Raw genomic sequence first — 12,220 nt, 5'->3', positions numbered from 1 at the left:
GGAACAGATTAAGAAATTAATAACTGAATGAATATCTGAAATCAGATGTTTTATGGAGTAAAAGCAATCTTGATAACTATCACTGAATTTACGAATCTGTCATCAGTTTCTTAAGACGCTTTGACATAGAAATTTTGCAATTATTTGTTCACAACATTGACAAGATATTTGCTTTTCCTTATAATATAAAAGTGTTAAAATACAACAGAAAAATTTCCTGAGTAAATTTAGAACACCTTAACATATTTGGGATTCTTTAGAATGGGAGATATTACTTGCAGTTCAATTATCATGAGTAATTTTACACCTTTCTCATGGAACTGCTTCTGATGTTTTAGAGTCTATTTCTGCAAAGCTCTTTCTAGCAAGAGTCCTGGGGCTCAAATGGCTGTCATTTATCCTCTGCAAAGTGAATTTAAAATGTTATCAGATAAAGAATGGTAGCATTGAATGCTCACTTTGCTCTGGTGAAAGTAAGGGCATAGACATAAAAGCTTGGCTTCTGATTACTTTACCAGTGTTGAACGGTTTAAGTGTGCAATTCAGATTTTCACATGTGGAAAGGAAAGCATTTACACAAACAAAACTTCTATAAAACAAACAGAAAAGCTGTATCAGCTACTGGAGGAGGAGACAAGGATTATAGCCTTTCCTGTGAGCCAGTGATTATTTGAAGTTAGCCATGGGATACATTTGGCAAAACTCCCTAGGTCTCCATTTTCACAAATTCCATTATGGTTATCAAGATTGATTTTAATCCTTCAAACATATGAATCTAGATAGTCATTCAGTTACTAATTCCTAGATATGAGTTTGCAAGTCTCCCCTTATTTACTTCCCTTATTTATTTTTATAGAAATAAAAACTGGATTGCTTTTCCCCAATTCTTCCCGAATCCAGGAACTATAATACAACTGTTTACACTCATTTACTTCTTATGACATTACAATATTATATAACAAATAGTGTCATACTGTATAAATGTTGTAATGCATACAAACAACCTTTTAATGGCTTCCTCTGAAGCCACTGGAACATAGGTTTAGCTGTAATGTAAAAAGAAATCATGCATGGACAACATAATGGATTAATCATTAGAACTCTGTATCATGCTATAAAAAGTTATCTCTGTCTCTGTGCCCTGCATTGTAATACATAAGTATAGCAGGATGACTGTTTATAATGTGACAATATAATACTTTCAAGATTCCTTTGGAAAATATATTCAATTATTCCCAATTTGCAGGAAGAAATGAAGTGCTAGTGTTATTATATTAAACTAATAGTTACAAAAAAAAAAAAAGCACAGACCTTGAGATGCTACACTAACCACACATGGCTGTATTTGAGTTTCTCTTACCAATGTGGTGGTTCACTAAGAAAGTCCTTTAACAAGTCAAAAGCCCCCTCCATGATGAATTTTGTCTCTCTCAGATCCTTAAGCAGAAGGGTGGGATTCATCTTTGCTGTATATCTAGTATGTTCTTTTATGCATGCAGAAAGAGATGCACGTCTGCAGAATCACTGATCCCTAAAATTTTGTGCCTTTCTTTAAGACAGAATTGCCTAGTCACTTGTATTGGGTTTGCGTGGCAAGGTTTTGGTAGTGGGGTGGCTACAGGGCTGGTTTCTCTGAGAAGCTGCTAGAAGCTTCCCCTATGTCTGATAGAGCCAATGCCAGCCAGCTCCAAGACAGACCTGCCCTTGGCCAAGGCTGAGCCCATCAGCAACAGTGGTAGCACCTCTGTGATAACTTATTTAAGAAGGGATAAAAAACCACCAGGACACAAACAGCAGCTGGAGTAAGGAGTGAGAATATGTGAGAGGAATGACTCTGCAGACACCGAGGTCAGTGAAGAAGGAGGGGCAGGAGCTGCTCCAGGCACCGCAGCAGAGATTCCCCTGCAGCCCGTGGTGAAGACCATGGTGAGGCAGCTGTGCCCCTGCAGCCCATGGGGGTTAATGGTGGAGCAGATATCCACCTGCAGCCCGGGGAGGACCCCATGCCGGAGCAGGTGGATGTGCCCAAAGTAAGCTGTGACCCCATGGGAAGCCTGTGCTGGAGCAGGCTCCTGGCAGGACCTGTGGCCCCATGGAGAGAGGAGCCCAGGCTGGAGCAGGTTTGCTGGCAGGACTTGTGAGCCCATGGAAGGGACCCATGCTGGAGCAGTTCATGAAGAACTGTGGCCTGTGGGAAGGACCCATGCTGGAGAATTTCATGGAGGACTGTCTCCTGTGGGAGGGACCTCATGCTGGAGCAGAGGAAGAGTGTGAGGAGTCCTCCCCTGAGGAGGAAGGAGCAGCAGAGATGATATGTGAGGAACTGGTCACAACCCCCATTCCCTGTCCCCCTGTGCTGCTCGGCGGGAAGAGATAGAGAGAAATCAGGAGTGAAGGTGAGCCCAGGAAGAAGGGAGGGGTGGGGGGGGAAGGTGTTTTAAGATTTGGTTTCATTTCTCATTACCCAACTCAGTTTTGATTGGCAATATATTAAACTGATTTTCCTCCAGTTGAGTCTGTTTTGCCCATGATGGTAATTGCTGAGTGATCTCCCTGTCCTTATCACGACTCATGAGCTTTTTCATTATATTTTCTCTCCCCTGTCCAGTTGAGAAGGGGAGTGATAGAGCAGCTTTGGTGGGCACTTGGCATCCAGCCAGGGTCAACCCACCACATCATTGCCTATGGAGAGACTGCGCAGATTCCCACTAAACAGATTATCTTGTCTAATTTTAGATGCCTGCAGTTCTCTATGTGAGCTAATCACCTAGACTTTGAAATTAATTAAATGAAATAAACACCTATGAGGTACAATTTAGCTCATCCTAATATATATATCTCAAACAGTTCAGATGGATTTCAACATTTTTTCTTTCCACTCAGAGTCTAGATGAGCAGCTTAGATGCAAACACTAAAGCTGGTACACTGATGCCTAACCAAAGGCCCTTAGCATCATTTTGAGATGCTTTGGGTTATCTGAAGCATACATTAGGAGATGGCAGCTATGACACAGGGAGAGTCACACGCATTCAGGGAGCATTTGAAGACCATGTAGAATAGCAAGGATGTCTCAAATGGGACTAAATACCTATGTTTAAAGAAAGGAATCAATCCTTTTGTCAGTGGAGCTTGGAAAAATGCTCACTGACTACCCAGTAGAGTCCTGCTTTAGAGTGAAATGCATCTCTCTGACTGCATGAGATAGGTAGGGGTATTCAGCTGCTTACACATAGTCAGCCAGTGCCAAGTCACACACAGTATAATACCCTGGCAGGCCTTCAACTGCCTCTCCTGTTAAGTAAATGAATCCTGCAAATCCTGTGCCATACCTGCTAGCCCTATACAGATCTCTTGGCTGTCCTAGAATATCAGATGGCGCTCGACACCTGTGTTCAGGTAGCTGAATCAGCCCCTTGATATCTCTTGATGACCCTGTAAATTCAAACACTTAGAGAAGACACTTAAATCTAGGTGTCATGACCTGGAACTGAATCCAAGCAAGAGATGACGTTTACATTGCTAAATAACAGGCAATTAGGGAGAGAGAGAGAGCATGGAACACCTGATCAATCATATGGCTTATTTCTTTATGTTCATTCCCCACCTTTACTTTGGAGCGCTCCAGCTGGTTTTGAAAAAGGCAATACATGTGTTCAGTTGGGGAGGATGGAATCCACCAAGGCATTGCTACTGAAAGGTATTATGAATGACACAGAAACAGCTCTATCTCTCTGTCCTATGCAATCTTACAGCACTATTCAAAAAGGTTGCAAACCCTCAGACATCCCACAAAACTTCATTCTTCCCAGAGCAAGCAACAAACATTGTAAACTGAAAAGCACAAGAAATATGGTAATTATGTCTCAGGCCATGGAGTAAGCACACAGGGCACAAGAGCCAGAACCAGGGGCTATGTAGAGTTGCTGGTGTGCATCCTTAGGGGGTTTATCCTAATCAGTGCAGATACAAACTAGTCAATGGTATCAGAGCCAGGAACTGGTCATTGGCCTTAATTTATTTAGTTAATACAGGCATACCTTTGTATTTTAGGTATCTGAAATTAAATTAAATAAATAATGTTTAAAGTCAAAGTGATCTTTGCCATTAAGTTCAATTAGCATAGTAAGTGTTAGATAAAAATGAATGAGAGAACAGAGGAACAATCTGCATCTTTCTCATGGTTTACCACCTTAAGTGCAGACTTCAACTTTAGCAGTTCAGAGTTTCTTTCTTATCAAAAGAAGGGAATTCTCTCAAAAAGGAGAGGACTTATAAGACTTCTAGTGATATTCTGCAAGGATTGGGCTAGACCATATGCTGTTCAACTTCCTCATCAAGGATCTAAAAGTAAATTTAAAATCACTACTAATGTAAACATGTCCTGTGATAATGGCAGGGGAGTCATTCAGAATGTTTTTGATTGAGTGAATGACTGCAGCATATAAAAAAGAGAACTCTGAAATGCTATCAGATACATCTAGACTATGTCTAGAAACAAGAATTTAAGGATACCAGATGACCGTATCTTGGAAACTAGTGACTGATGAAGAATGTAATTTCAGTTCTCAGTGTGATGCTGAGGGAGAAGAGAGAATGCAGACTTTTAAGTGATAGAAAGAGGTTTAAAGGGGAAGGAGTATAAAGATGATTTTATCTAACTGCAGTATTTTTCTGATAGTGACACTGGAAGACTGTATGAAGTTCTAGTATTCTCAATTTTAAAGCAACTTTATAAAACCGAAGAAGATTCAAAGAAGCTTCATAAAAGGGATTAAAAAGTTGGATATCCTTGAGAATTAAAGAGCCTGATTTTTGTAATATATTAAAAAGAAGTGGGAATTATTATTCTTTTATAATTTTTGTATAAGTATATTCATAGATAGAAAATGTCAGTTACTAAATTTATAAAGCCATAATAAGAACTAGTGATTGGGCATTGAAAACAGACACATTGAATTTGAAAATTAAATTGTCCTTTTTAACTGAAAAGGTAATAAAGCACTGGAACAAACTGCTGAATGAATTGCTAGAACATCCATCTCTTTGTATTTTAGGTTTGAGACCGAATGACACACAGAATGATATGCTTTACTCAAATGCAAGTTATGCTTTAGTTAGCACACAAATCATTAGGCTTGTTGCAAAGATAACTGGATGAAATGCAGCACCAGCAGAAAATAAGAGGTCACAGTAGATTATTTAATTGTCTTCTCTGGCCTTAATTTCTAAGAAACTGTTAGTTTTTTAATGGGTCAGATCCCCAGCTGTCAAGAATTGGCATAGAGCTGCTGATTTGAGCTCTTTCTGGCATATTAATAATATAATTTTTCCTCTTGTCAAATACACTGTGTAGTTTGCTACAGCAACCATCAATAATCAGTTCATTGGAAATCTCTTCATGTTTAGAGTGTAATAATAAATTTTGTTTTCAGATAAAGATAATGTGCTGATGCAGCATTTGTTTTTGCTTTCAGTTATTAAAACAAGGAATACTATACTTATGCAACATTCTTACACTTAAGTAACATTGACAAGATTTGTAATGAAGAATCTACCTCAAATCTACTTGTTTCTATCTTTTTCTAAAACACCTTCTTGAATGGAACCTGTCTGACTAAACATATTTAACATTAGTCACTAAAACTAGAAGCAATGAAATTGAATAATGAGACCATGTCATTAAGTCAAATGCTATCAGCTCTAGTCCCTTGGAAACTTTTCAAATGATGCTTGTAATCTGTGCCCATATCCTTAACCATTTTTTAAAAATTTAAATGCATAAGAGAGAAACTTGGAAGTCAAAGGCCTCTGTCTGATTTCAGTAAGAAAGTTAAATTAATGATGCATAAGAAGGAATATTGGCTTTCTAACCAGAGTAGGAACCAAGTGATTTTAGTGGGTTTTAATTCATGTCTCCATTACACTGGGTGTCTTGGCATCTAATCATAATGCTGTAGAGAAGGAAGAGTTTAGTACAAGTGATATAGATCTGTTAAATTTTTTTTTACATCATTTGAACTAAAATAAAAATGCTATGTGTTCAATTTCTTAATGAAAGATCTGTCCCAACTCTGAGATGTGGATTGGAGATTTTAAAGATTAAATTACTGTTTCACAGTCTCAGAGTTGTGCATAATGCCTGGCAGACTCTAATGGAAGCTCTATTCTTTATAGGGACTGTGGTGGGTCATGTCCCTCTAGCAAAGGAGAATACGTAGGAACTGAAAGAGGACCAGGCCATATAGATGTCTGACCTCTGTCTCTGTGTGGTAGAAGACCATATTCTTGTCATCCAGCATATACACCTCATGTTGAGCTCAAATTCAGGTCTGTGCTCAAATACAGATTTACTACCGTCTGCCTTAGACACATATTTGAGAATAGCCCATTTGGGTTCTCAGTGTCCTTTAGTGTGGGGTCAAGTGGCTATCTTTGTACAGTGGGGATGAGCCAGATACATGATGCTTCTTTTAGCAATCACCTGCCTTTCCAAGAGGCCTGCCAATGTTGCCTGTGGCCAGAGCAGTGGGGATCCGAAGGCTGCCTGAGTGGGCTGCCTTAGACTGGGTGGACCTGACAGCTGAATGTAGTGGCAACCTATAGGCAGTACTTAGTATGCCAAACTCCGTTAGTGTTGGGTCTGCTACAAGGTGAATATCACGCAACTGATGTCTTCTTTTAAAATAATATAAAAACTATTCTGATTTATTTAGAGGTGGCAGGAGACTACTAGATGGAAAAAAAATTACTTACAGACTCCTTTGTCCTAAATCAAAGCCAATCAACTTTCTAACATGTAAAGCTACATTGAAATGCATTTTGAGACAATTCCAGAACTAAAACACCTGCTGTTTTTCACAAATGTTTTGGGAAGAAGATGTATGTAGGAGTTTCATATAGTATTTGAGGAAGAACCAAGATATGCACCTTGGCAAGAGTTTCACAAATTTTGGATTTGCTTGATGTTAAAGTGAAACGTGTGAGGTATAAGCAAACCAAAACTGAATGATAATTCTGGAACAAATATCTCTTCAACTGAAGTTACCTAGTTTGTCAGAATTCTGACTGATACCATTGCTACTATAAGAATGACTGACTGACTACATAAAAGAAATTGTTGACCTTATTCCAGTTTCTATTAGATATATGCCCAAAACTCTGCCAAGTTGACATCTTTGTAGGCACTTTCAAAGATAAGGTCAAGAACTGAAAGAGCAAAGGGATTGAATTACCTGAAGCAAATATGAAAAGAATTGTGGAAGGCATATTCTCAGACTTGAGAAGAGGGAAACAATTTTATACATCAACTTGCCGGAAGCAAAAAATAACCCAGGAAAACCATCCCTGTCTGCTCCAGATCTCAGCTAAGAGCAGTAAAAAATATGTATCTGGTCTGGAATAGTGGTGGAATTGGATGCTGTTTGCCTAGCAAATATTTAGGCTACTTTCAGAAAGATAGCAGTGTTACTCTTCTGTCATTCTCTTCAATGGAAATTGGGCTTTTGATCTATTTTTTAAACACAAGCTGTGGGTTAAAAAAATAAAACTATGGGGAAGAAGGGCTTGGCCACTGTTGAGATGGGCCATAAACAGATCAGCTAATTAAAAATAAGATATATTTGTATAGATAACATTATTGGTGAGACAGCAATAAACTTTTAAAGTCAGTTGAGTAAGAATGTTACAAGAAAGTGTCAGCCCTGCATGATGTGTATAGTCAGCAGAGGAACTGGCTAGAACTGAATAATGAAATATTCCCTAAAAGTCATTTGAGTGACAACGCTCAGATGGGCTAGAGAAACAGACGATAAAAATACTCAAAGCCCAATTTTCACCCTAGGAATAATTTCACATTCTCAATGTTTTGTTGTGGTTTTTATTCCATTTGGTTCTTGAAAAAAAACACCCATTAGAAATCACCTCAGGCTTTTAAAAACAGCAGCAGCATTATTTTCTGAAAGGGAGCTTAAAATATTGTATAAATTTTAACATGGATATCCAAATCAGAATAATTCCATTCTGGTTAAATCTGAAATAGAAAAACAGAGAAGCGTCTGTTTTGACCTTACCAAAGTTAGTCCTTCCCCTCAAGTGTTTTACTGCCATAAGAATTTATTGAAATTGACATTCTTGCAGAATATGTAGATTTTGACAAAACTGGCCTTTTTTCTAGATGAAAGGAAAGGTCACGGGAGGATTTTGCCCAGTGCTAGTGAGGAGTACTCTGCCTTGTATACAGTGCATATAAAGACCTTCTGAAGACTCAATGCCACATGATTATCAGGAGTCCTGGATACAGCATGGTCCTTTGCTGTTGTATGCCCTTCTTAGTTGGTGGCAGGACACAAGGCAATGAAGCCATAACTTCATGTTTTTAGCCCAGTCTTCCCACCTTTCCTATGAGTATACTGTCACGGTTGATGCTAATGCAACTCAGATGCTTCATTCTGAACATTTGCCTTTCTTTCAAAGGAAGGATACCAATATCTTGGAATTTTTATTCTATAAAAGCATTACAGTTGAGAAGGTTTTCCTTCCTAATTTGGGCTGTGGAACATATTTTTCCAACTACATCCAGACACAAGGAGTCACCTAACTTGTGAGTACAGCTACACTATTTCTTTGCCACGAGGGTAGGGCAGTACCGTCATTGTAATAAAAGACTTTTTTTGCCTTATTTGATAAAAGATCTTAGATTGTTTAGAATTACTTATCCATTTAGTACTCCCCTAATCCTTGTTTCACATCAAACTTAGTTGTCAAAGAGTTAGTGTTTTCTTTTATGTTATTGCAAAAAATATCAGAGAGCATAGGGTCCAAAAACAATTCCTGAGCAACATCACTGTGAGTACATACATGAAGTATGGTTGGTTCACAATTGCATTTTGTCATGTATTAGAATAGCTAGCACAGTTCTAATATACTGATTTTTTTTATTGGCCTTATTTTATGTTGTGTGGGACTAAGCAGACTTGCAGAAATACCTAAACATATTAGCACAATACTATTACCTTTATAATTTATTTTGCTTTTCAAAACAATATTCTTTTAATATCCTAACAGATAGTTTCAGTTTTGAGCACGTAACTAGAAAGTTATTTGTGAGTTATAGTTTATTTAAATATGTTATTCTATTATCCAAACCAAATATAATAATAGTTTACTGTCAGGACAGAACACATCCTCAGAGGAATTTCCAGTCTTCACTGTTAATGACAAAATACTTTGAGAATCTAGATTGCCCATTGTTGTGACAGAATCACTCCCCTTTCCCCTCTTCCCTTCTCATGGTGAGAGGACACACTGTGAACTAAATAGAGTGATAAATTGGCAATGAAAATTGGTAAATAATTGCAAAGCAGTGATGCTATTATCTATTACACTGTACTAGCAATAGCTTTCAGTATCACAGCACCTTGTTCAAGCAAAAGGTTTTGTGTTTTGCAGAAAGTGGTAGGGTTTTTTTTGAGATATAATTATCTCTCATCATTCACTGTTCCTGGGAGAAAACTATAGCACACTAGCATCTAAGCAGTAGCTCTGTAGCCTTTGTCATGTCAGTTCTGTTGAATTATTTCTTTTACATTTGGTCAAGGAAATACATTATCTTTTGACGTCTCATGGGATGGTAATGCAGAAGAAAGTAAGTATTTTAGTATTTTAAAAGTATTTGGGTAACTAAATAGTTTTTTAAAAAAATTTTGGAAAGTGTTGGGTAACCTGTGAGAGATGATGAGAGGAATGATACTGATCTGGAATGATAATAACAAATAATTAAAATAATACTTTTTAATCAGCACCTTTTTTTTCCTCATGAATATATTCTTACATTCTGTCCAATATCACACCTAAAGAACTACTCTGCAGTTTGCTCTGAAATTAATTTAATGTTTGTAAAGAGTCACAGGGAGACCAGACAAACTAAGTAAATGAATGACTAATTGGCCTTTTCAGAAGCCTACAGGACTCAGACAGCTTTTCAGGAAGGACAGCAATACTACCAGACTTTCTTTCTTGGATCAGGATGGTCACTTAGCAGAAAGCTTTGCAAATTTTCGCAGAGACTTCTGAAAATCCTTGTTACTTGAGGTTTATATTTTCCATGTATGGTGGTAATTTTGCATAGCTAATCATCTGGCCAATTGTGTCACTGAACTGCATTAGAAAAAGATTATGTTAATTGATGCTTTCGCATTCTGGTCACTCATTTTCTGTAATGTGTGGTTTCCTTCTTGTTGTTTTAAATGTTGAAAACATTGTTCACGAGTGGTGTTACACTGATCAGCTCTGGAAATGGGACTTCTCTATCTCAGGTGCTTGTGTTGATGGGCCTTACTCTGCAGGTCATGTGGAATTAGTCCAAATGTGGACATGCACAGAAGGCGCAAAGCAGGACCTTCTGAAGTTAGGGTGACATCAAACCAACTTGACAATTGCTTTTTACCTTCATATATTCAGTAGCTGCTTTACTGGGTATTAGTTGTACAAATATACCAAGTGCCAACTTATACAGGAACACCACCAAAGTATTTCTTCACTCATAAGCCTGTACGATTCACAGCACCTGCAAAAAGAACGTTCGGAGTCATACATTTCTAGCTGGGATTTGAGCCAAGGCAGAAATAGAAGACTTAGCTGATGTGAATAAGGATTTAGGATTCTTGTCCAACAGTAATTAATTATGAGTCCTTTCTTTTAGTTCAGTAGGCAGTGGATCAGGTCCTGTCAGACAGAAGGGAATTATTTTAACTCTGTCAGTCAATGGCAGAATCTTAATAAGTAGTTTTCACAATAAAGAAAAATCTTTGATTATCATTCATGAGAAAAGCATTGCAGACCAAGAATAACTAGTTGCCTGTTATCTTCCCTGTGCCACCTTCTAACAGGAAAACATTGTATTTTATTATAAAGAAATTTGTGGCTTAAGTTACTTTAAATCACTCACTGTTACTGCCTTCAGACTTCTCATGAATGGAGACAAAATAAAAAAGATAATAAGCAGAGAAAAATGAACCATTTCAAGACTGATGAAACTAATGAAGTTCACCTTCTTAAAGATTTGTGTCCTGTAGTTAAATTTTCTTAAAATGTGTGAGCTCTGGACTAAAGTTTGTCCTATGTGTGGGCTGTTCATAAACATGCTTTGTGGTGTGGATTCTGTAGTTTCTGCTAAGGACTGTAGCCCAGTCTTCACCTGACAGCCTATTTTCACAGAAGTTGTAGGAACTTAACTTTTTTTCACATGGCCAACTGGATCAAAATTTATTGGGAGGACAGTTAGACCTTCATGTTCACATGTACACATGTCATGGAACATAAGATCCATTTCCATAGAAAACTAGATCAGAAAGCATAATAAATTTAATATTGTTGTCGAATTACTATTTTTAGTAGAAATGGAATGGCAGTTTGTTGTGAAAATTTCTATTTAGCCACAGCATCTGTAGAGAGTATAAAGCAGCTCTACAGAGTACATTACCTGTACTCTGGTTTGGAAGGACCAATCTAGAAGTGCGATTACAGTATGGATCAGTGTCTTATAAAATATGTGATCTCAAATAAATATGTAGTATATATTAGGACAACCCTCAACTGCAAACAGTGATAGTTCTGAAGATCTTTGTGATATTCTTTTTTTTAAAGATGTGTTTGACATCACCAGCTTCATTCAGATAGACTGTCACATAATTTCAGATCATGATATTTCTAGGTCATCACTGAAGTGCACAAAATTGCCTGGATTACCCTGTATTGCATACTATGCTTCCTTGAAATATATTCAACTAGGTAGCAAATGAATTGGGTTTAGGTTGGTGCCATGTCACTGATTTATGGACCAGATGCTAAAATAATAGGACGATGAAGTAAATATATTTGTCAAAAATTATAAAGCCTTCTCTATGCTATTGGTATTTTTTTCAATATGTTTTGAAAATAAAATAGTTCATAATAGTGATGCTAGAAAGCACCCCTTTCATTCTAATAAAAGGTCTGCAGAAAAGATAGGCAAAAGCTGTAATAGCATTCTTGGCAACAATATCCACCATTCTACATGTATTCTGAATCAAATTTAATTTGAATTAAATGGAAATAAAAACTATTTACCATTGCACCCTAATGACTGTAATTTTCTCTCAAGCTGTTAGTTACAGACACAGTATGCTGCACCTTTAAAATAGTGTCTTCCTTGTTTTTCTGTCTAGGCAACAAAGTTTTGCT

Source organism: Pelecanus crispus, chromosome 1 (assembly GCF_030463565.1).
Source record: "Pelecanus crispus isolate bPelCri1 chromosome 1, bPelCri1.pri, whole genome shotgun sequence".
Taxonomy (NCBI): Eukaryota; Metazoa; Chordata; class Aves; order Pelecaniformes; family Pelecanidae; genus Pelecanus; species Pelecanus crispus.
This window is presented reverse-complemented; position numbering follows the sequence as displayed.